The sequence below is a fragment of the Magnolia sinica genome, chromosome 18 (assembly GCF_029962835.1).
Source record: "Magnolia sinica isolate HGM2019 chromosome 18, MsV1, whole genome shotgun sequence".
NCBI classification, from domain to species: Eukaryota; Viridiplantae; Streptophyta; class Magnoliopsida; order Magnoliales; family Magnoliaceae; genus Magnolia; species Magnolia sinica.
In genome coordinates, this window is record NC_080590.1 from 54,047,501 (window position 1) to 54,074,248 (window position 26,748).

The following is a 26,748-nucleotide window of genomic DNA, read 5'->3' on the forward strand; positions in this document are numbered from 1 at the left end:
TGGGGTTGTGGTGATTTGACTCCCTCCTTAGAAACTTACCTAGTGGGTCCACCATGGTGCTTTTAAGGGCCCACAACGGTGGATCATTGTTCACACCCCAAGTGTAGGGACATGATGTATTAATAATCTCGGTAAGACCGAGGTCGAATCCACAAGGACTAATCTCGTGAGTATTTTGAAAGTAACTAGAAGTAGAACTAGAAAAAGTGTAAAACTAATTGTGAAGTGATTGAGAGAGTAATTGTGATTAAAGCAACTAAAACTAAGAATTCAAAGGTGGGAACTAAGGTTTCCAAGGATTCACTTGTGAAGATCAGGGAAATCTATTACATGATTCAAGGATACAACTGAAATTAAAGTCCTATCTTATCCAGTTGGAAGATATAGCAATTAAGATCAATCTGAACTTCCTTTGACCTAATTCTCAAAAGAGGAGAATTATGATAATTTGCAAGGATTCCATCACTAAACCATGCCCATGAGACAATCGCGGACAACAGGATTTACCAATCCCATAATCTCTAAACATGCAAAGAAAATACTTAAAGCTATTGCAAATCTATTATAATTTGAGTCATAATAAACTATTAAAAACTGAAAGTATTCCTTAAATATCATATTAGAATCAAAATAAGTTCATCATAAACATGAATCAAAGCAATAGAAACATCTCATCACGTTACAGGCTTCACCTCTTAGACCTAGCTAAGAGGTTTAGCCAACCATGGACATGAATGAACTAAAATCTCTTAAGAAAAATATAAAAACAACTAAGGAAAATGAAGAAAAACTCTTGACGATGGCTTCTTCATGCTTTTACTCCACTCCTCAAACCCTAGATGATGCCTAGGGATGTCCTAGGGACTTCTATTTATAGTTTTGCAGCACATCCTTTCGTACTGACTTGGAAAAATCTAGAAATCACCTCAAATTTATGCAGTTTTCCAAAATAGACTTCACTCTGCGCAATTTCACAGAATGACTCAGAGTTTCAAAATATGCTTCGTCAGACACTTTTAGGAATATATTTGTTTTCAGGACAATTTCAGGATTCCTTTTCTTCACTTTAAAGATTTAATTCTCTTCATTCCACTTGGTTTTCTTAGATCTTGAACAGGTGAATTCTTTAATCTTGGCCTTCTAAGATCCATCCCTTGCCTTGGTGATTATTGAGCATCAAATTTATGCTTTTAGCACCCATTTCAATCCGGGCTCTTAAATTCACCTTGCAATACAAACATGAATAAAATAGAACATTAAGCATTATCATGTTCATAAAACCAAGATTTAAATGGGGGATAATATATAATATTTGAGCCTCAACAATCATGATGTGGAAATAGCATATGCAAGCACATTGTGGGGTCCACCGTGATCTAAGCATTTTATAGCCATGTTGTTTTGAACCCAAAACAGGGCAAATTCGAATCCCAAGTGGGATGCACTATAACAAATATGGGCCGCACTATTAATAGGTGGAGTTAATAAGGCCATCGTTGGAACCTTGCTAGGGCCTACCACAATGTTTACTTTCCCTCCAATCATTTGTGCCAACCTAATAGTTGGGGCCATACTGATGTTTATTTGTGATCCAACTCGGTCATGGGCCCTATTTAGTGTATGTGTGGTGTCCACACCATGGGCCGCCTTGTTATTCATGTTATGGCCAACTAATAGGCCTACCTTGATTTATTTGTAGTGGCCACACCGTAGGCCCACCTCGTATATGCATTGTATTCAAGCAATATATGGGCCAACCTTGTTAGTGCAGTATTCGTGTTGTGGGCTTATCATGGTGTACATATTGTACTCGCAGCATTAGCACACCTTATTGTATGTATGGTATTAGCTCCATAGGCCCACTATAATGTATGAGATGTAGCAACGCCGTCCCACCTTGGGACCCATCCTTGTTTGGGGTCGTACACATTACTTATGATTTAGCCCATCTAGACCCATTATTGTAGATTGTTGGCCTCTCTCTTGGACCTTGCTTAGGATAGTTGTAAGGCCAACTTTGATATCTGTTTCAGGCCTACCATGATCGTTCATGGATCCTATAATTTTTTGCCTCATTTGGATGATGATAGTTGTATATTTTGGTCACTTATGTGCAGGCTTATTGAGTGGGCCCATTGGCTTGAAAGACCACTCAAGTAGAGCCTTATGAGCCTCAATAGAGTTGGTTTCCAAGTGAGATCCATCACTGTTCATCATGCATTTCTCTTATCATGTGGTGTGATGTTTTACATTTTTGTCGATATGATACTTCCTTGATGATTTAGATAGTGTTACATTAGTGATTTGTACGATGTTTATGCATATGATTGCTATGACACTTCCTTTACATTGATATGATGCTTTCCTTATATTGATGCGACACTTATTTTATGTTAGGCGTAGTGTTGCTCTTTCATTTGATTTAGCATTGCTTTATATTTATTTAACCCTGCTCTATACTTGATGAGGTATTTCACACCTCATGCATAGTGGTTATGATTGTACACATCATTTGTCCACGACTTGGATGGTGACTTACTCATGATTTTCCTTTCCTACATATAGTAAGGTTGTTTGATGTCCCTATGGCTTTGGGCATTTCAGGAGACTCGTATGAGGTAGGGTCACATTGCATGTGTGCATAATTTTCATGACATGGTTGCATAGTTCGAATGATGGGTTTATGAATTCACGCATTTGCATGAGGCACTTGCATCTACACCCTAGCAACATTAGGGTTGTAGCCACCATAGACATATCGTGGTTGGTAGGTATGGAGACCAGAAAAATGTTTTAGCACTTGGGTGCTATAGATGTCCTTGGGTGAAAGTCTCTAAACCCTATGGCCATAATATGCTCCGACGTCGAGACCAAGTGGATAACATGAGCGCCCGAGTGCCAAATACCAATAGGTCGTGTCTCCTACTCTATCGTGGTCAGTTGAAAGGGGGTGTGACCATATTCTCCTAGGTAAGTGGGGATTGGCATACCACTGATGAGGTGTATAGTGAGGTCTCTTCCACTCACTGGGTCATGTGTGCGATATGACAGCGGGCCAGTGTTAGAGTGTACTATACCCTGATAATTTCAAAAGGGAACCGTACTAAGATGTGGAATAGACATGAAGATTGGCATGTTGCATATGGAATTCATGCATTTAGGATTATGGATGTGTAAATACAATTCAAGCATCATACAATCGTGGGCCATGGTCCCCGATAGGTATGGGACTATTTGGGATAAGGATTCTATCATCTCAAAATTACTTCACATGTTAGGTATGGGACAACATGGGTTGTAACCCTAGGTGCACGGCCCCTTTCGGCACATGATACTATGCACCATGACTTGATCATTCATTATGCACTCCTTTTCCTTTACATCAAAACATGCTTCAGTGATACATGTTCAGTTGGTCGACTATATATACCTATGTTGATAATATCTCATAGCACATATGCATAACCTTGGTATGGTACGTGAATGGACGTTACCATGGTTCTCCTTCCACCATTACTGCTTGCCCCAATATTGATGAGGATATTGCCATGATATATCTATAATATACATTGCACTTGCACACACGCATTTTACTAAGCTTCATAGGAAGCTTATATGTGTTTGTTTACATTGCAAGTTAAGCTGGAGTGTATTAGCAGTATTGAGGCTAGAGCGCATGCTTGCGCCTTGAATTTTATTATATCATACATTTACTTTATTAGCCTTTTACCTTGAACCATTATTTAGTGCATATGTATGTTTCTTGTGGAGCTCTCTAGGTTATGCTTAGTTTATAATTTTTCTTAAATCCTCCTTATAAGTTCCCACCTTCGGAACTTGGCGCATGTAAGCTAGGAGCTGAAATCGGGGTACTATTATGGGTTGTCACTTCCGAATTCAAATTATGGTGAATGGAGTTAGAGACCAAATTTGGGTTATGACATTTATCTTAGACTATGGGCATGATAGATTCTTCGGATCCCTACAATCAATAACTTAGTGCTTCATGTGGGAACTAAATCAATTGAAGTTTAACTCTTATTGGGTTGTGAATTTTGAATTAACCGCTCTATCATCCGGCTGGATGGGATAGGACTTCGATTTCAGTTGCCTTATCTAATTAAATAAAGTGAATTAGGCATTGAGAATGGATATAAGTGGAACCTTGGCACTCTAGTATTTTATTTTATTGATTTTCTATCTATAGTACTTAGATTTATATCATTGCTTCTTCTAATTCAAGTTTCATAGTTAATTTTAGTTTTAGTTCTAGTTCTAAGATTCGATCTCAGTGTCACCAAGTTAAAACTACATCACAGTCCTGCATTTGAGGTTGTCATCCTTTTGGATCGATGAAATGTCTAATGATCTTTACACTTAGCTTATTGATTCACCTATTAGTTTTGGCAATATCACAGGCAAGGCTGGATTTAGTTGATTTTGGAGGTTGATTCCTATTAAGGGATAGGTCTAATTTCATACATTTAAGAGTAATTTCTAATGCATCTTTCCATTATGAGAAGTTGGTGCCATTAAGGGTAAGGAGGCCTTTAATTTGGGAGAGAGCGGATCCAACATAACTACAATATAAAAGGTGCAACAATTCACATTAGAGGAAATACCCTCATTTAAACCTTAAACATCAAATAAAAGACACTTATTGCACTAAACTTTATCTAATCCACAGGGTAGTCGACAAATTATCCAGAAAGACGAGCCTAATCATTAAATCCTGGTGTGAAACCTAGTGCATTATTACAACCCCTTCCTTTGGGTCAAGATCCCAACACACGAGCCGTCTTCACAACATGAGGATAGATTAATGTCAACAATGTAGGCCTAAACAATCCAACACCTTTACGGTAAGATGGACCATCTAATCTTATGTTCTTGATACCATCCACCTGTAAAGGAGAGCTTAAGAAGTCCTAGGGAGGGGAGGGAGGGGGAATAAGACTATGCCAAATAATCGAATAAAGTGCTGAATAATAAATAAATCAAAGATCTTAATTGCCAAAGTATTGAAATGTGGGGATAAATAAGGCTATGCTAAATAATCGAATAAAGTACTGAATAATAAATAAATCAGAGATCTCAATTACCTAAGTATTGAAATGTTGATTTCAAATGATTCGTAGGACAACCTTCACCTAAAAGATTAAGCAGGACAACTTTATTTCATGAATACTTTTTTAAAATAAAAATTCCAAACTTTGCAAGATTAAAAAATAAATATTATAACCATTCACTACTTCAACTGAAATGTAAATGCAACCATTCACCACATAAAAGATAAAAACATTCACCACATAACACAAAGAATTATAGTGGTTCGTTGTGTCAACAACTTTTCTAAAATAGCCACACCTACTCCACTCCCAAAAATACTCTCCAAATAATCTTGGCTTTCACTATGAAAAAGGTTTTCTCAGGGTCACCATAAAACCTGATACAATTGTGATTTTAACGGGCTATCACAATCAAACCCCTCACTAATATTTTCAAGCTATCTCAGACAAAACCTATACTGAGATTTTTTGGATATCTCAGAAAAACCAAAATAAGAATTGAAGGTATACTTATCTTCACCGTAGAAGAAGTTGTAACCGAAGAACTGCTTTTCTTGAATGTCAATTGTTCAATGTTCAGTCAGATAGAAAAGGTCCAGGGTTCTATTGATTGTAATTAAGTTCAACCCAGTGGTTGCTTGAGTTAATTCTCTTAAATCTTAAAAGAAGAGTAGTATTCACTCTCTTTAGAATCAAAATGATATAATCTGATATTAAGGTAATTAAACAAAAGCCATAAAAATAAATTTATAAATATCGTTTAATAGCTTGCTAATAACTAGAGCTCCTCTCTCTCTTGCAGAAGAATTTTGATGATAATAATTGATATTTCGGATTGAGAAAGAACCTCAATTTAGAGGCAAAAAACTTGAATCTTCGACTAGCCCAAGCATCGGAGTCTGTTCAATGGATTTTCATATTTGGCATGATAAGATTTATCGAATCTTCGACTAGCCCGAGGAGCAGTTCAACTGGTCGAAGATCCTCCTTCGACTAGTCGAACGAAAAATTTGTGTCATGCCCCAAACCTGGAAATCAAATTCACAGGAATCCCGATAGCCGAATTCGGTGCCGACAGCCTCCATAGTATCTCATTCTCGGCTTTTAGCATCCATATGTAGGAGGATTTTTTATATATATTTGTAATAAGCATAACCATAAGATTACCCAATTCATAATGCAACATCATCATCACATATCTACTAATATAATCATTTGAGTACAATGTTGAAAGGAAAATACATCAATCGAAAATCAAGCTCCAGAAGACTGTTGCACGCTCTAAGCTCAACACTACTGCAACCTAACATCACCTGCACGCATCTATCGTGCATAAGCTTATAGAAAGCTTAGAGGGTGGTGTAAGTGTGTGCACATGGTAAGTGCCAACTATTCAATATAATGCCATCATCATACAATACCAGAAATACTGGTAATCCATAATCGTACAATATCGAAATAAGTAGAAATACTGACAAGATCATGAGTGTCATCAGTTGTACCAAGGCTATACAATTCAAAAACAAAAACCATTATCATGTACTAAGGAAGCAAAGTAGATCTATGCAATGCGAAGACATAATAAGACAAATATCGGGAATCGAGGATGCAATGTAATACAATATGCAATTCGGAAGAGCTACAAATACCATCAACCTCATCTAAGTCATATAAATACAAAAATATAGCAACCCTAAATGTCATATGCCGTGGATATAATGCAATATGCGGTGTGACTGGAATGACCATGCTGGAGTGTGAAGTCGGGATGATAGTACGTAGTATCGTAGGCTATGGGGTCCATCACAAGGGACTTCTATCCAAACCAGTCCCATACCTAAATTTAGATAATCAGACTCAATGTGGTAAACTCCTGATCTCAAGTTAGTCGTGCGCCCCAACCGAAATCCTGGCCATTGCGAAGGTACACGTAACAAATAGTTGTGCACCACCAGCCCGAGTAGATAGTGAATGAATGAATGAATAAGTATGCAACTTCTACTCAATAAGTCCACATATCAGTACTGTTCATCTCTGGGATCATCACCGGGATTTAGTACACTCCAAATGGCACTGCCCCTCTCCCAGCAGCACAGTCCAAGTGAGCATAAGAAACCTCACTATCCGCGTGGCCAATAGTCTATTAATACCTATCCGGCATGTCGATAGCGAACCCATTCACGAGTTGGTCAAACTCAGTATAGCAATGCCCCCTACACTCGGGCGGGTAAGGCCACACCCCCTCCCAATCGACCATGACATAGTGGGAGACGAGACCTCCTGGTAGTCGGCACTCGAGCGCTCATGTATCCACTCGGTCTTGACGTTGGGGCGTCCTCTGGTACCAAGAGGGTTTAGGGATTTTCACCCAGGGCCATCTATGGTAGCTCGATGCTAGAACAAATTTTCGGTGTCCCGTCTGGCCAACCACGATATGCCTGTGGAGGCTACGGCCCTGATGTCGCTAGGGCGTACAGTAATCATAATGCAAGATGCATGAGTCATACGAACCAGCCATGCATCAATCCTGCGCATACCGTGCACTCATGTGAGATAACCTCCGCCTATCAGGGAGTCTCATAACAACATGCTCAATGACATATGCAATGATCAACCACATCTCATAAAAAACATATAGATGATGCGTATGGCCATGTATCATGATGCTATGCTGTCACATACTCATAATCGGTATCAATAACTGGCATCGACAATCAGCCTCGACAATGTAGACATTTAACCAACATAGCCCCCAAGGAATGGCTCACATAGAGCTTAACGTATAGTGGACCCATGACCTCACACAAGGGCCAAATATACAACACCATGGGCCTCACTCAAGAGCTTAATATACACCACGATGGGCCTTTCACATAGGCCTAACATGCATCACAATGGACTCCATCGCCTACCCCTCAAATACATTACAATAGACCTCATCATATAGACCTTATATTGATCATATTAGGCCTTAAACACAGGCTGAATACACATCACAATGGGCCTCAAATACGGGCCGCATATACATCACATCGGGCCTCAAACACAGGCTGCATATACATCACACAGGCCGGATACACATCACAATGGGCCTCAACTACGGGTCGCATATACATCATATAGGTCTCGACAATCAGCCTCGGCAGTCAAAATCGGCCTCGACAATCAAAATCAGTCTATACAATCGGCCTCGACAAATTGGAATCGGCCATGATACTCGGCCTCGACAATCAGAATCAGTAATCGGTCACGACATTCAGAACTGATCGATAATCAGAATCGGCAAATCGATCATGTTAATCAGATTGGCAATTGGTCATGATAATCGGAATCGGTGAGAATGGACCTAATCAAGGCCTAAGGGAAGGTCACAATGTGGACGTTTAACCATCATTGCCATCAGTGTGGACATTCAACCAACATTGCTCCCAAGGAGTGGCCCACATAGGGCTAAACGTACAGTGGGACCACTGTCTCACATAAGGGCCTAATGTACATCATCATGGGCCTCACTCAAGGGCCCAAAATACCTCATACTGGGCTATAAATACATCTCATCTTGCATCATGGTGGGCCCCATATAATCTCAATGGGCCACCTAGAATCATGATGGGCCACATACAATCTCAATGGTCCTTACACAAGGGTCTCATATATCAAGCGGGCCGCATCACATGGGCCTTATACATCACATCAGGCCTCCTCATATGGGCCTATATATATATATATATATATATCACATCAGGCTGCATCACATGGGCCTACTACACAACACTATAGGTCGTTCACATGGGCCTTCTACACAACACTATAAGCCGCTCATTGGGCCTACGACACATCACTATGGGCCTACTATACATCACTATGGACCTTGCCCATGGGCCTCAGATTCAAGCAGGTGGGCCCCATCATATGGGCCTTAAATATAAGGTAGGTGGGCCCTTTCATATGGGCCTCAAATATACATCATGATGGGCCTCAAGTACATCAAATGGGGCCGCACGACATGGGTTGCACAAATATCATATTGGGCCATGTATATGGGGCCAAGAATACATGAAAATGGGCCTCGTGGATGGGCCGCACCCATGGGCCTCAAGTGAGAGCTTGGATTACACCAAAAGTCACTTTAATAGTTGTAGGTGTAACATGTGTGTCACTGTACACTATCATTCTATGGGCACATGGCTCACTAATGACGATCAACATTGCTCAAACATTATCCATGTAAATCAGGACTGTCCAAACATTGGACTTGTAAATCGGGACTGTCTAAACATTGTCCAGCACCGTCCAGCACAATCTGGACAGTGTGGATGAAATGAATACATCAAGGTGGGCCCTACAAATGAATAATGTGGATATACATGTATTAAGGAGGGTTCCCATTTATCAGGGATGGATGGTATGAATATATATCATATGGGACCCCACGTCCCGGCCCATGTTCAATATGGGAAAGACACACACATCAGCGAGTCTCATGTGGGACCCAAGATCTGGACGGATGACCTGGTTATCAATACACATCTTGAGGTGGGCCACATGTCCAACCTGATGAATGGCGGATATAGGATACATGCATCAAAGGGTGCACTGCCTCGTGCAGATGGACGGTGTGGATATAATAAATACACTAAGGTGAGTCCCATGTCCCTGATGACGGACGGACAGGATAAAATACATATACCATGATGGTCCCATGTCCCACGTGGATGGCATGGGTGAAACACGCACATCATGGTGGCTCCCATGCTAGGTGCAACACGTAAGCAAGAGAATCCCACCGTCCCAGACTACTGGGCGGTGGGGATAAGACCCATATATGTCAAGGTAGGTCCACGTCGATGTGGCCCACCAGATATTTGAATCTGCTCCATTTTTAGTTTATTATTTTTATCTCAAGCCTGAGAACGAGCTCACCAATTGGATGAACGACATAGATAAAATACTTACATTATGATGTAGCCCCACCGTCCAATAGTTTGGACGGTGGAGATAAAACACATATATCATGGTGTGGTCCACTGCACGGACGGTGCAGATGGAACCCATGCATCATCGGCTGGCCCCATTAGTGTTGTTGGATTAAGACCAACAGCCTTAAGCTACATGCGACCCTACCGTCTAGATGGACGGTCTGATACAACATCAAGGTGGGCCACACCCCTGACACACGTGCAGGGTGGGTCCCACACAAACCATGATCACCCAAATGGCTGAACGGTATGGATTTAATGCATACCACATGACAAGGCCCACAGAATTTGATGACGCCAGTACAACAGCCATCTCTGCTATAAGATGGATGGACGGCATGGCTCCATACGTCAGGTGGAGTACCACCCTGGGATGGATGGTGTGGATCCAACTTTGACCAGAAAATACTTCTTCCACTTCTACTCTCTGTTCTAGTTAGTCCTACTAAATCCATGTGGAGTAGTTCTAGAGGTTTGGCCGTAGCTAAGGAATTCACTTTCTTGTGACTACTCCTGATCTATTTGCCAATTTGACATGCACCACAGACTTTTTTTAAAAATCTATTTCAGCTTGGGTGAGCCACGTAAGTGATCTCTTTTGCTCAATTTATATAAATCTCTATAGTTCACATGTCCAAATGTTTATGCCATAGATCAGTCTCGTCTGTTTAGACCATGTAACATGAATGGTTTGATGAGCAAGAGTTATCAATTATATAACAATTATCAGATGTTCTGCGACCATTTAATATTACAGTACCTTTCTCATTCATAATCTCAGATCCGTGATCAGAAAATTTCACACTATTTTTATTATCATAGATCTAAGATATGCTCAGAAGATTATGTTTTAATCCTTCAACATAAAACACATTTTCAAAGAGAGGTAGGTTAGGAAGTTGTACATTACCTTGGCCTATTATTTTGCAATTGCTTCCATCTTCGAAAGTGACTGAGCCGCCATTTACTTCTTTAATATTCGTGAATATCGCCTTATCACCTGTCATGTGTCTTGAACATCCACTATCTAGGTACCATCTTGAGTGGCTAATGGCTTTGAAAGTTGTGTGAGCAACAAGACACGTAACTTGTAAAACCCATTTCATTACGGTTCTAGGTTTAGGAGTATCTCTTGATTTTCGTTGTATTTGAGAGTTAGGATTTCTCCTTTTTCTATCAACTCCAATTTCTTCTGAGTCGAATTACAGAAGCTTTATAAGCAAGTCCACAATATTTTCTGCTAAGGGTGATTTATTATTCCTTTGATGTTTATAGCTAATGGCATTATTATTTATTTTAGGGACTTGAATGGGTTTTGAGTTTTTAAAATCATTACAATTGAAATCTCTTAAAGTCTTACCCTTAAGAGTTTGAGGGTTCTCCTCTTACAAAGATAAGAGCAGAATCCTTGGATTTTAAAGAATTGTTTTTAGTATAACCCAGACCAGATTTGTTACCACATCACCTTGATGAGGATAACAATTTTTCAAACTTTAGGTCACCAAAGGCATATTTCCAAGTGTCCTTTGAACTCTGAAGGGAAGAAACTTCAAGTTTTAGTTTCTCATTTTCTGTTTTGAGTTTTTGCAATTCAGAAGATTTAAAACTTAAATCTAATTTTATTTTTTCAAAACAATCGGAAAAATGAGATTTTTCTAAAACTACTTTTTCAAGTTCTTCTTTTAGTTTAACATATTTTTCTTTTTGAATTTTCAATGTGATAACAATTTACAACTCTCTCTGTATAAGGCATTGTAGGCATCTTGAAGATCATATTCATTTTCATTTTCAGGGTCACTTCTGAGATTTTCATAGTTAGATATATTGCAACTATCTGAAGAAGTGACTTTAGCTATAGTCATAAAGGCTTTTACATCATTTGCATTTTTATTTTCTTGGTCTGATTCATCAGACTCAAAAGTACTTTCTGAATCAGATGATTCATCCCAAGTAGCTATCATGCCCTTTCTTTTGGACTTATCCTTTTTAGAACATTTATTAGCTAACTGCCCAATTTATAATAGTTAAAACATTGATTGTCCTTTATTTTAGATTTCCAAGAATTAGATTTTCTTTTTTCTTTTATCAGATGGTTTTTGAAAATCTATTTTTTTTTTTAAAAAAAATTCTATAAAATTTCTTAGCTAACATTGTCATATCATCTTTAGTTTCTTCAAAATCAGAATTAGTATTATTTTCTTTTGAAACAGATTTTAAAGATTTAAGAGAAATGGACTTAACTTTAGGAGCCTTAAAATTCAATTCATAAGTTTCAAAAGAACCAACTAACTCATTGACCTTTATAATATCAGTATCCCTTAATTCCAGTATAACAGTAACCTTAGAATTAAACCTATCAGGAAGAGATCACAGTATTTTTGCGCAAACCTTGCTTTTAGGAATTCCTTCTCCTAGACCCCACATGGAATTTACTATGTCATTCAATTTCGTATAGAAGTCCATAAAAGTCTCATTTTCTTCCATACAAATTTCCTCAAATCTGGTTGTGAGGATTTGAACTTTTGATTTCTTGACAATAGTAGTTCCTTCATGTGTCATTTCAAGAATGTCTCATGCTTGCTTAGCTGTATCGTATGAAATAATTCTTTTGAATTGATTAGGCGATAGAGCGGACGTTATCATATTTAATGCTTAAGCATTAGCAGTACTTTCACTTTTCTGACTAGTAATCTATAAATACAATGCAGTTTCTCTCATAAATTTGGTTCCATCCTCGGCGACTATTTCAGTCATAGGAGGTTTCTATTTAGTCACAGTGGCTTGCCACACACTTTCATCTAAGAATTTTAGAAAAATTCTCATTCTGGCTTTCCAGTATGAATAGTTAAAGCCATCAAAAGGAAGTGGCCTGGTAATAGATTAACTGTCAAAATTTGACATTATAAAGCTCTGAATCTTAACTCAAAGAGGTTAATCCAAAATAAAAAATAAAAAATAGAGCAACCCTCTCTGATACCACTTATAAGGAGATCTTAAAAAGTCCTTGAGAGTGGGAGGGGGTGGTGGTGGGAATAAGACTATGCCAAATAATCGAATAAAGTGCTAAGTAATAAATAAATCAAAATCTCAATTGCTTGAGTATTGAAACGTTGATTACAAATGATTCGTAGGACAACCTTCACGAATACTTTTTAAAATAAAAATCCCAAACTTTGTAAGATTAAAAAATAAATATTACAATCATTCACTACTTCAACTAAAATGTAAATATAGTCATTCACCACATAAAAGATAAAAACATTCGCCACATAACATAGAGAATTATAGTGGTTTGGTGTGTTAACAACTGTTCTAAAACAGCCACACCTACTCCACTCCCAAAATTACTCTCCACGTAATCTTGACTTTCACTATGAAAAAGGTTTTCTCAGGGTTACCTTAAAAACTGATACAGTTGTAATTTTAACAAGCTATCACAATCAAACCCCTCACTGAAATTTCAAGCTATCTTAGATAAAACCTACACTGAGATTTTTTGGCTATCTTAGAAAAACCAAAATAAGAATTGAAGGTATACTTATCTTCACTATAGAAGAAGATGTAGTTGAAGAACCTCTTTTCTTGAATGTCGATTGTTCAATGTTTAGTCAGATAGAAAAGGTCTAGGGTTCTATTAATTTTAATTAAGTTCAAACCAATCGCTACTTGAGTTAATTCTCTTAAATCTCAAAAGAAGTGTAGTATTCACTCTCTTTAGAATCAGAATGACAAAATCTAAGATTAAGGGAATTAAACAAAAGCTATAAAAATAATTTTATGAATACCATTCAATAGCTTGCTAATAAGTGGAGCTTCTCTCTCTTGCAGAAGAATTTTGATGATAATAATTGATATTTCGGATTGAGAGAGAACCTCAATTTATAGGTAAAGAAGTTGAGTCTTCGATTGGCCTGAGACAGACTTTGACTAGCCTGAGCACCGGATTCTATTTAACGAATTTTCAGATTTGAGCGGGATAAGATTTACCCAATCTTTGACTAGCTCGAGGACTAGTTCAACTAGTTGAACAGCTCTGTTCAACTAGTCGAAGGTGGTCTTCGACTAGTTGAAGATCCCAAAATCCGAACCATTTTAGTTGCTAGATTTTGAGCCGAAATTCCTTGGGCTGGTCGAAGGTCCTCCTTCGAGTAGTCGAACAAAAAATTTGACTGGCTGAGAAAACTTAGATTAGTTGAACCAAACCTTAGGCTGGTCGAATTCCAAGCAAACATAAGTGTAAAAACCTAATTTAAATCATTTTTGAAAGAACTTAAATCTAAGGTCTTTCTAGGGTTTTATATTTCTTGAAATGTGAAATAACTGAACTTCTTTGTGTTGAACTTGATTAGTAACTTCATCTTGTCATTAGAGCTATTTGAACTTGGACTGGCTGAGAAAACTTAGATTAGTTGAACCAAACCTTAGGCTGGTCGAATTCCAAGTAAACATAAGTGTAAAAACCTAATTTAAATAATTTTTGAAAGAACCTAAATCTAAGGTCTTTCTAGGGTTTTATATTTCTTGAAATGTGAAATAACTGAACTTCTTTGTCTTGAACTTGATTAGTAACTTCATCTTGTCATTAGAGCTTAATCTTCTACTAGAACACTAGTTGATATTAAGCTTGATCTCCTCTTAATATTGGACCAAACTTGAACTTGATCTTCTCTTGATCTCGGCTCCAGCCATACCTCAAACTCCTTTGGGTCGAACACCACCTGTTTGGAGACAAACACCACCTTATTGGTTCGAAATGCATGGCAAATGCACCATGCCCTTATATTTAAGATCCGATGGGTATCCTTAGGCATGACCACTTTAGTTGAACACACAACCAAGAGTACCTACTAAGTCTTAGAAACTAGGGCCCCATCCTATCCAATTACTCCTAATGGATGTTCTCAATGCATCATAGGCAAAGAGGCAGGTGAACTGAGCTGTATGGGTCACTATCCGTAGTTTGTCTAGCCACTAGCTAAGCATGGACCCTTATAGACTGGATAAGTATGATGCCCATAAATATTGTCCAATACTCCTAGACTAAGATCAATGAAACTAGGCCTTAGTGAGCAATGTCAATAATCTAAACATGTATGTCACATTGTGAACATAATCCATCCACTCATTTCAACCAAAATGATCAAGACTTTATACTTTAACCTACTAAAGAGGTGGTTAATTAAGGATTCAAAGATGGAAAATCAGCTCCTTAAGTGCTCTCAATTAGGCGCCTGAAATTAGGCCTATTACTAGGCCTTAATGAGGTATAATTAAATGGGCTCAAAACATGCTCATAGCCCAACCCATAAATGGCCCCAAAATAGGCCCAAAATAGCATAAAACTAGCCCCAAAATAGGCCCAAGACCATGCCCCAAAGAGAAGGCCCACTACAAAACTTTAATTGGGCTCAAACCCATTTAGCGGACCCATCAAAGCCCCAAGTGAGCGCGACCCTACAAGCATTGGACAACAGATGACTCAATATATATGAGCCCAAACTAAGGGTCTGCGGACCCCATGACCATAACTAAAATGGCCACTTGGCTAGATTCAAAACAAGTCGTAAAGGTCCAAACCTCAAGCCCTAAAAGAAACCCTAGAAAATGGGGCCCTAGATGCTGAAAAGGATTCTAAGGCTTGACCTGCCCAATAGCTAAAGCCCATGAAGGCTTTTCTCATTTAAGGGCAAAACCCCAATCCCCATTCTCATCCCAAAAACCTTGTGGGCTAACGGACTCCTTGTTTCCTATCTCTCTAGTCGAGCAATTAAAAAACCCTAGCTGCAACCAAAAGCAGCCTTGATCGTCTCCGCTTTGCCCTCTCTTTGTATGCAAGTATCACCATCACCACAACTACTTTAATGGCAACCTTGGCCTTCTCTATGGCATATGCGAGAGTGATGCACACCTTACAAAGGATCGTCCTACAATCCCAGCTTTTCAAGATGTGTTGCAAGCTCAAATGAACTCCATGAATGCTTACCACGCCTATTCAGTGCGCCAAAATCTAACACGTATAGTCCTAACTGGAGGAATCATCCCAACTTTAGTTGAAGAAATGGGCCAACTACTAATGCAAGCACTCCTCAAGGACCTCCTCATGCACCTCAATGTACACCATAGGTGCATCTAGAAAAGAGGATCCTTGAGGACGTGCTTCAAGCATTTATGCAATGGTAGATGCAATTTAATCAAACCACCATGCAAGCCATAAGTGATCTTAAAACATCGATTTTGAGGATTGAATCACACTTAACTATTAGGGAGAAAGGGACATTTCCGGCCCAACCTCAACCTAACCCAAAAGGACAATATGAAGTGAGTGATTCATATCCTCCTAGCCCACATGTGGAACAAGCCAAGTCCATCACTACTCTTAAAAGTGGTAAGGAAATAGACAAGACGATACCAATGAAGGCCGACATAATTAAGTATTCAAATAAATTTGATAGTGATGACGGATCAAGCCCCACTCCACAAGACAAAGAGTCGGTGCATGAACACAAGCCCACGACTCTGTTTTACCAATGACTAGCCTCATTAAAATGACCATCAGAGTATCAGGACATCTTAGAGATTTTCTAATAAGCCAAAATCAACATTCACTTGTTGGATGCAATTAAGAAAATTTCCTCCCATGCTAAGTTTCTTAAGGACCTTTGTACGGTTAAACACAAATTAAACGTATAAAAGAAAGCCTTTTTAACAGAACAAGTGAGCGCACATTGTCAAGAAAAATGTTGTCCCAAAATATAAAGACCGAATAGCCCTACAATCTAATGTATCATAGGGAAATTTTAAATTGAACAAGCCTTACTAGACTTGGGGGCAAGTGTTAACCTCATACTTTACTCAATGTACAAACAATTGGAACTTGGTGAATTAAAACTCACCTATAACTTGTTGACTGATCTATTCATATACTAAGAGGGGTAGTTGAGGATGTGTTAGTGTAACACCCTATACTTTTCAGTACTCGGGTGTTACCTTGAAGATATAAATTAATTATACATGCGTAGGAACACACATGACTCACCTTATGCATCATCATCCAGTGGTCCTCAATCTATCCATCTGGACCATCTAATACAATCGTCATTCATATATCGAGTCATTTGACCATTGGAAGTAATCTTTGCCCATAGATGAAGCCATCCGTCTATTATTTTTAAGATAGACCACTACATCATCTAGTAGCTCTATTGTTAGGATTTCAATTACCTTGATAGACCAATCGCTTGATGGACAAATCAAACCGTCCAATACCAGCATTGAATCCTAGATCATCAAATTCACCATTCATCAGGTCATGTCACTCAATGTTGAAATCCATAACATAACCAGATAATCTAACCATCTTATTAGGGTAATAACCATTAAATTCTTCTAGAATTGACTAAGAACCCTATGAATCATCAATGATCAGATTTAAAATTGATTTGATTGTCAGATCTTCATAAATCATAAAATAACCATGCATTTGGAAAGTATGGCACGCCTGAGTTGTCGGATCTATAAAACCTCCAGTCAAGGACCCCAGTTGAAACCCCCTAAGCAGATGAACATTGTGGATTTCATGTAAGCATCATGGTGGACCCCACCTCGAAGTGCGAGTGCACAGAAGGGATGTGTACCCACGGTGCACTGGACCAAAGAAACTCAATCAAATTGGGTTTGACCGAGGCTGCCCGAATAGGAAATAATTCCTCCTCCTTTCCCACTTGATTTCAGACCAGACAACGTCCATTTACAGTGCATGTGGCCCACCACCATCAACTATCTAGACGATCGATCCGTCCAGCTAATTCAGACAGTGGGCCCAACTAAAAACTGACTGATCTCACAAGATTTCTTGTACTTGTGGCCACACGATTCTCAGCCCAAACTGGACTTGTGCACGACAACTTCCAAAAATGACAACTGCTTCATTTGACAGGATGATGATCCGAGTGATCTCCTCTCCCTCAATCCTAGTTATACATCTAAAGTAATCCCGGCTCTCTTTCGTAGCTAAACCAAATCAAAGGATGATTTTGCATTACCGGCCGATTTTGGAAGTGGTTTCAAACGAGTCAAATCCTGACCATTTGGGTTTAATCGAATGGCTCTAGGGAGAGTTAAGGTTCATTATAAGCGGCTTCGTGTTGAGTGACGAAGTTGCTGTCTAAGATCTACCATTAGAGCCACACCTTCTTCCCCATTCAAGTTGCACCAAACCAAGTTAGACTCGGTTCAATTTGGTCGAACCCGATCATCTAGAGGTGTTGCTGGCCTTCAGCAAATAGAAAAAAGAGAGAGAGAAACTGAAACAAAATGGAAGGAGAAAGAAAGTGGAAGAAAGAAGAGAATAAGGGGAGGACGGTCATTGTTGGGTCGCATTGACTCGACCCGTCCGAGTTGTAGGCCGAGCCTGGCATTCTTTTTGGGCCAATCGGGTAAACAAAAATAAGAGGAAGGGAGGAAGAATAGAGAAAGAGAGGACGAGCAATGAGAGTTGAGGTGCAACCATTGGAAATGTATTGGACTCGGGAGCTTGACTCACTGCCAGAGTGCTGGTTGCTGAGTTGCAATCGAGTCCAGGTAAGTCGGGTTAGGCTTGGGCCTGGTTCAGTCCAGGTCACCCCAGGAAAGATAGAAAGAAGAAAAGAACATGAAAAAGAAGAAGAAGAAAGAGAGAGGGTGTTCAAGTGGTGGTGTTGCACCACATCGAGTTGGGTTGAGTTAACTTGACTGAAACTCGTTGATGTGCTGATCCTCACTACCTCTACTTGCTGTCTGTGTCAGGATGAGTCTTGGTTGAGTTGGGAAGAAAAGAGAGAAAGTGGAAAGAGGATAGAGAAGGGTGGTGAGAGTCGGGTCAAGTAGACTCATCACGTTAAGCTCGAGTTAGGAACTTAACTCGCTGTCGAGTCAGCTGTGTAAGTGCTATGCTTTCTAGCTCTTATGATTGTCAAATTTTGTAGTGCCCAAACCTCTTGGAATCTGTATCTTGTTTAGTTCTTCTTTTCAGTCAAGATCATGCAATTCAAGTATAATTTCAAGATGTTCCAATTCAAGATTCAAACATCACAAGTATAATATATTCACAAGTTTAAGTACAACATCAAGTGATAGATCAAGCTTTCAAGCTTGAACTTATGTCAAGGAAAAATGCTTTACTTTGGTACTCAAAGCTCAAGGTGAATTTCAACTCAAGTACTTCAAGTTCAAGTTACAAGTTCAAGCTTCAAAGTGTTTCAAATTCAAGCTTCAACATGTTGCAAGGTCAAGCTTCAACATACGTCAAGATATCAAGCTTTGTGAACTTCAAGATCAACCATCAACCAAAAACAAAGATATGTTAATATCATTTATAAGGTATGAATGACCTTAGATTGACCATAGGTTAGGTCATATTGATTGCATACTTTAATTGGGTCACTATATAAGTATATAAGCTGTTTCTCGACTAGTCTTAGCCTATGTTCGACTAGTCTTAGTACTGGCTCGATCAGTCTGAGAAATTCCTTGACTAGTCTAAGGTTTGTTACTTATTTTCGATATTTTCTGTTATAGCCTCAACCAATCCTGGAGACTGCTCGACCAGTCAAGTGAACAGTGCTTGACCAGTCGAGTATGCTCGACTCAAAGTCCATCAATCAAATTGGGTCCCACACGACCAGTCGTGAGCATGGCTCGACCGGTCGTGAAGGTACAATTCAGCTCTTTAACCTCCCTCTATTTGAGAATATTTTATATGTAGAAGGGTTAAAACATAATTTATTAAGCATCTCTCAAATATGCGATAATAATCATAGTGTAAAATTCACCAACTAAGGGTGCAAAATTTTAAATAAAAATGGTTCTGTAATATTAACTGGTTGTAGAACTTCTGAAAACTGCTACATTGTTTGTGATTTAAGCTCATATAATCTATCGTGTTACATGGTCTATACTGATGAAACTGAATTATGGCATAAATGCCTCGGACATGTATACTACCGCAACTTGTATAGATTGAGTAAAAGAGAGTTGGTAAGAGGATTACCCAAAATACATAAAGTAGACAAAATATGTGGTGAATGCCAGATTGGTAAACAAACTAGGAATACTCATAAGAAGCTGAACTCCGATGCCACATCTAAACCACTTGAACTTCTCCACATAGATCTCATTGGACCAACTAGAACGGAGAGTCGAGGTGGCAAGAAGTACATTTTAGTAATTGTTGATGACTTTACCAAGTACACTTGGGTAGTCTTCTTGAGAGAGAAATTAGAAACTCTCGATGAAGTGAAGAGGGTACTTAAATGTATCCAAATGGAAAAAGAATTATAAGTATCTAAGATCCATAGTGATAACGATTCGAAATTTGAAAATGGCAGTTTTCAGAAATTTTATAGTGATCAAGGAATATCACATGAATTTTCTATGCCCAAAACACCACAATAAAATGATGTAGTGGAAAGAAAAAATAGAGTGCTTCAAGAAATGGCAAATGTAATGCTAAATAGTATGAAGCTTCCTAAAAATCTTTGGGCCGAAGCCATAAATACATCTTGTTATATAATTAACTGTGTTTATACTAGAAAATCAAATAGTAAAATAGCTTATGAAATGTGGTTTGATAAGAAACCTATTGTTAAATACTTTTGAGTTTTCGGCAGCAAGTGCTACATTTTATGTGACCGTGAAAATTTAGAAAATTTGACACCAAAAGTGATGAAGGGATATTTTTAGGGTATGCTCTAAATAGTCGAGCGTATCGGGTTCTTAATAAGAGGACTGGTGTAATTCAAGAATCCATTAATGTGGTTATAGAAGATCAGTTAAATACACCAGCCTCAAGTTCAAAAAATGATGAAGTTCTTTTAATTGATAAACCAGACTCTTCATCAAGTCAAAATAACATTGAACTAAGGACAGTTAAAGACCATCCATCTAATCAAATCCTTAGAAACCCTCTCACTGGTGTGTGCATTCGTAAACAACTTGAAGATATGTGTAACTGCGTGTGCTTTACAACTCAGATAGAACCAACTAATGTAAAAGAAGCTCTTACTGACGAAAACTGGATTGTTGCAATACAAGAAGAACTCAATCAATTTATTAGAAATGATGTTTGGTATTTAGTTCCAAGACTAAAAGATAAACACATTGTCAGAACAAAATAGATTTTTAAAAATAAGTCTGATGAACTTGGTAATATTATTGGAAATAAGGCTAGGCTAGTTGTACAAGGGTGCACTCAAATTCAAGGCATCGACTATGATGAAACCTTTGCCCCAGTAGCTCATCTTGAATCAATCAAACTATTTATATCCATTGCATGCTTTAGAACGTTCAAAATATATCAAATGGATGTAAAGAGTGCATTCTTAAATGGTGATTTGCATGAAGAAATGTATGTTAAACAACCATCAGGTTTTGAAGACCCTAAGCATGCTAGTCATGTTTACCACCTAAAAAGGCACTCTACGGTTTGAAACAAGCTCCCAGGGCATGGTACGAAAAGTTGACTAAGTTTCTACTAAGTCATAACTTTATAATGGGAAGTGTTAATAAAACACTATTTGTAAAGAAACATTATGATCACATTCTAATAGTTCAAATCTATGTTGACGACATTATCTATGGATCTACCTGCGCTAACATGACTGTTGAGTTTGCAGATCTTATGAAGTCTAAATTTGAAATGAGCATGGTTGGAGAACTAAACTATTTTCTAGGGTTGCAAGTCAAACAGCTCGCTGATGGTTTCTTTATCTCTCAAACCAAATATGCTCTAAACTTAATTAAAAAGTTTGGATTTGAGAGTGGCAAAATTTTTAATACTCCTATGAGTACTACTCTAAAACTCTCTAAAGATTCAACAGGTAAGAGTATGGATCCTAAGGTGTATCACAGTATGATAAGTAGTTTGCTTTATTTACTGACCTGATATTGCATTTAGCGTAGGAATTTGTGCTAGATATCAGTCGGATCCTAAAGAGTCACATCTGATAGCTGTTAAGCGCATTTTGAGATATGTCGCTAGTTCAGCTAATCTTAGTCTCTGGTATCCAAATGATACTAGTGTGCAATTAACTGGTTACACGGATGTTGATTGGGCTGGTAACATTGATGATCGAAAATCAACCAGTGGTGGTTGTTTCTATGTAGGGAACTGTTTAGTTTTTTGGCTAAGTAAGAAACAAAGTTCTGTATTGCTCTCAACAGTTAAGGCTAAATACATTGCTACAGGTAATACATGTACTCAGCTTGTATGGATGAAAAGAATGCTAAGCGATTACAGAATTGTGCAAGATACTATGGTTTTATATTGTAATAATTCAAGAGCAATTAATATATCCAAAAATCCAATCTAGCATTCACGAACCAAGCATATTGACATTAAATATCACTATATTCATAAATCAGTGGAAGACAAGATAATTTCTTTAGATTATATTCTGACCAACACTCAACTTGCTGACATATTCACAAAACCGCTCGACAAAAGTAGGTTTGCTAAATTAAAATTTGATCTTGGTATGTACAATGTGATAGTAGAATGGCTTGTTAATGTTGATCATTTGGCTCCTTTTGATATCCTTCCTCTCCTTCAGTCTGTAGGATGGGATAACATACTTCATTGGGGTGGGCCGACATACCGTTTCATTGTGCAGGCTATGTATGTGTGCATTACTATTTTTTTTTACTAAAAATCTGACATTTACTATCATGACCATAGAAGGTCCAACTGATGTGAACCATCATCTTATTTATGGATTAATGGACCTTCCAGTTAATGATGAAGGTATTCCCATTAGTTCTTTAGTGGAAAAACCTTCTGAAACTGAGAAGTGAATGCTCACTATGGATTTATGTAATATGGATGCAGAATAGAGTACTGAGAATGCACTTGCCTCCATGTTTATGTTACCCAGATACAGAATTCTTCATAGGGTTTTCTTTTCAAATGTCTATCCTCAATCTGGTAACAAAACCGAACTTACTACATTCATGGTTCGTATTCTTCATTCTATTATTTTTAGAATCTTTATATATCTTCCTTCTCTGATTTATCATTGCATGATTCAGTTCCGTCTCCACCCAGGTCACAGTGACATACCCTTTGCTTATCTTATGACTATTTTAGCCACCCATAGTGTATTAGTTATGCCTGTTGGAGAAGCTCCCATTCAACATCTACCCTTCAACAACTCAAACATTAATAAGATGAATTTGAAGTTGGCCCCAGGCCAAGTTAATGTGGGTACTAGTGGAGCTGCTGTCGTGAATGAAGAGGAGGGTATTTATCTCCAGATGATATCAATATGGATGATCTTTTTGATGAAATTGAATCCGATTCTGCTGCTGATCCTGATTATTAGCCATCTGACTTTGATGTGCGTTTGCGCTCACTTGATAAGAAGGTTGAAAGTATGAATGTGTCCCATGAAATGTAATTTAATTATATGCGCAAGTATCTGAAGCGTATTAACAAGCGACTTCATCAAATTGATCCTTCCATACCTGCTCCTTCATCGGGTTCAGATTAGTATTTGAATATGTGTTGTATAATAAATTTTAAACTACTTGAATTTCTCTTGTTTTATGTGCTTAGACATGCTTACGTATAGACTTGGTAATCTTGATTAACTTGGTAATCTTGTTCCTATATTCTCTTATTCCTCATTATTCTTTTATTTACTTCCTTATTTATTTACTTCCATTATCGTTTATTGGTTCTTTCCTTTGTCATATTGTGAAAAAAAGGGGGAGAATTTTATCATGCTTGTGAAATGTGGTGGAACTGTGGATAGGTAGCAATTTTTTGCAGTATGGTATTAAGGGGGAGTATTGTTGAGTATTGATGAGAGAACTAGTGCATGACTCTTTAACCAGGTTGTAACTGGTGCATGATTCTTTATTGTGCATATTATGGTTATCTTATTTTAATGAAGTGTGTTTTGCCACAAATTTGACAAAAGGGGAGATTGTAAGTGAAAAGGCCAAGCTATATGTCCTAGAGGGGAGGTGAATAGGACAATGCCAAATTAAAAATTATAACAGCGGAATTAAAATGAATATGATAGCCAAAGTAAATCACAATGCAGTAAATTAAAACAACCTCAAAATTCAGATCTTGAGAGGTTGATACAAACGTTGTTCTAAGGACAACCTTACACTAAAAACAGAGTTTATGGTAGGACAACCTTATTTCTAGAAAGATCTTTATATCAAGTCTCAAATCGAAGAGGAATACAAAAAATAAATACAAACTGAATTGAAATAACTTGTAATAAAAAATGTATTGTTCTAGGGACAGCCATACACCATAAAAATGGCAGGGCAACCTTGTCGGAACAACTTTCAAATGAAATTGAAAATCAAGCTGATAAAGGAATAGCTGAAAATAAATTCTAAACTATTACAAAATTCTCACAAAGCTTGAATTAAATGATTACAACATTCACCACTATACATACATCCCACAAAAGAATATTTAAAGATTAGAAGAATAAATCATTCAACCACAACGCAAGGGTTTATAGTGGTTCGCCTGTGTGTTCACCAACTGTTAAACGACAGCCACACAAAATGCTACTCCACTCCTAATATCCTCACACAGCGGATATTAGCGTTCACTAACAAATAGGTTTTCCTAGGTTCACCCAAAACCTTTACAATTGTGTCTTTGTCTGTGGGCTTACACAATTAAAAAAACCCCACTTCTGAGTTTTCCTGGCTCTCCTCAGAAAACCAATACAACAAGATTTTTCTGGCAAATCTTGAAAGAAACCAAAATAGAAAGGGATTTACAATTAAATGTAAAATACCTGATTATCTCCTTCGTTGTAGCAGCCCGGTAGAACCAAATCAAAGTAGATGATTGAATGTCCAAGTTTAATGTCCAGTACTCGATTACAATGGTTCTAATTCTAATAGATTTTAAATTAAACCAAATAGGGCTTGCCTTAATTGATTTTGATTCTAAAGAAAGGGAATAACAATTCCTCTTATCAAATCAGATTGGAATAGCAGAAACAAAATCAATTAAAATAAAGCTAAGGAAAGAGAATATTAAATAAGCACACTTAGCTTAGATGGAGCACAGAATTATCTCTCAGAAGTTCGATGAAGATTGGCTTGAATAGATTAAGTAATTTGATGATTTCTTCTGAGATTCGTGCACTATTTATAGGTGAGAAGATCGGGTCTTCGACTGGTCTAGAGTGCTCTTCGACTAGTCAAAGCACTAACAGATATTTGAAAAATCCGACGGGATATGCTTTGACCATTCTACGACTGGTCGAAGCTTTCCTACGACTGGTCGTAGGTCTCCTTCGACTGGTCGTAGGTCCTGAAAAACTTCACTGGAATTCGAGTCGAAGATGTTCGACTGGTCGAAGATGCAGTCGACACTGTTCCTACGACTGGTCGAACAGATTCCTGGACTAGTCGAAGGCTAATAGATTTCATCCGGAATTTGTAACAAACTCGCGACTGATCGAGGAATTTCTTAGACTGGTCGAAGCAACTCTAGAACTAGTCGAAGAAGGCCTAGGACTAGTCGAAGAATAGGCCAATCTCATGAAAAATAAACATTCGGTTTATGTATCCGAAATGACCTATTTCTGAGGTCAACCTATGGTCAGTCAAACCTCAATCATGAAGTATGGACATTGAAACATTAGGAACAAGTGACCTTGAAGTATGAGCTTGAAGTCTTGATGTAGATCAATCTTGAAATCTTGATGTAGCTCAATCTTAAAAGGGTCTTGAGTTCTTTACCAACTGCCTTGTACTCTTCAGCTTGAGTCTTGTCTTGTGAGCTTTGCTTGTTGTGAGCTTAGCTTGTTCATGAATGTTGATCCTTGAGAGAGCTTCACTTATGCAAGTTATATATAACATAACAGTGATTTTGGCACCACAAATTTGACAACAGATAGGGATATAAACTATAGCACTTACAGTAAGTGCTATGCTTTCTAGCTCCTATGATTGTCAAATTTTGTAATGCTAAAACCTCTTGGAATATTATCTTATTTAGTTCTTCTTTTTAATCAAGATCATGCAATTCAAGTACAAGTTCAAGATGTTCCAATTCAAGATTCAAACATCACAAGTATAAGAGATTCACAAGTTCAAGTACAACATCAAGTGATAGATCAAGCTTTCAAGCTTCAACCTATGTCAAGACAAAATGCTTTACTTTGGTACTCAAAGCTCAAGGTGAATTTCAACTCAAGTACTTCAAGTTCAAGCTACAAGTTCAAGCTTCAAAGTGTTATAAGTTCAAGCTTCAACATATGTCAAGATATCAAGCTTCGTGAACTTCAAGATCAACCATCAACCGAAACAAAAGATGTTTCAATATCACTTATAAGGTATGAATGACCTTAGATTGACCATAGGTTAGGTCATATTGATTGCATACTTTAATTGGGTCACTATATAAGTGTATAGGCTATTTCTCGACTAGTCTTAGCCTATGTTTGACTAGTCCTAGTACTGGCTCGACCAGTCTAAGAAATTCCTCGACTAGTCCACAATTTGCTACTTATTTTTGAGATTTTCTGTTATAGCCTTGACCAGTCCTGGAGACTACTTGACCAGTCGAGTGAACAGTGCTCGACCAGTCGAGTAGGCTCGACTCAAAGTCCAGCAACCAAATTGGGTCCCACACAACCAATCGTGAGCATGGCTCGACTAGTCATGAAGGCCACTTGACC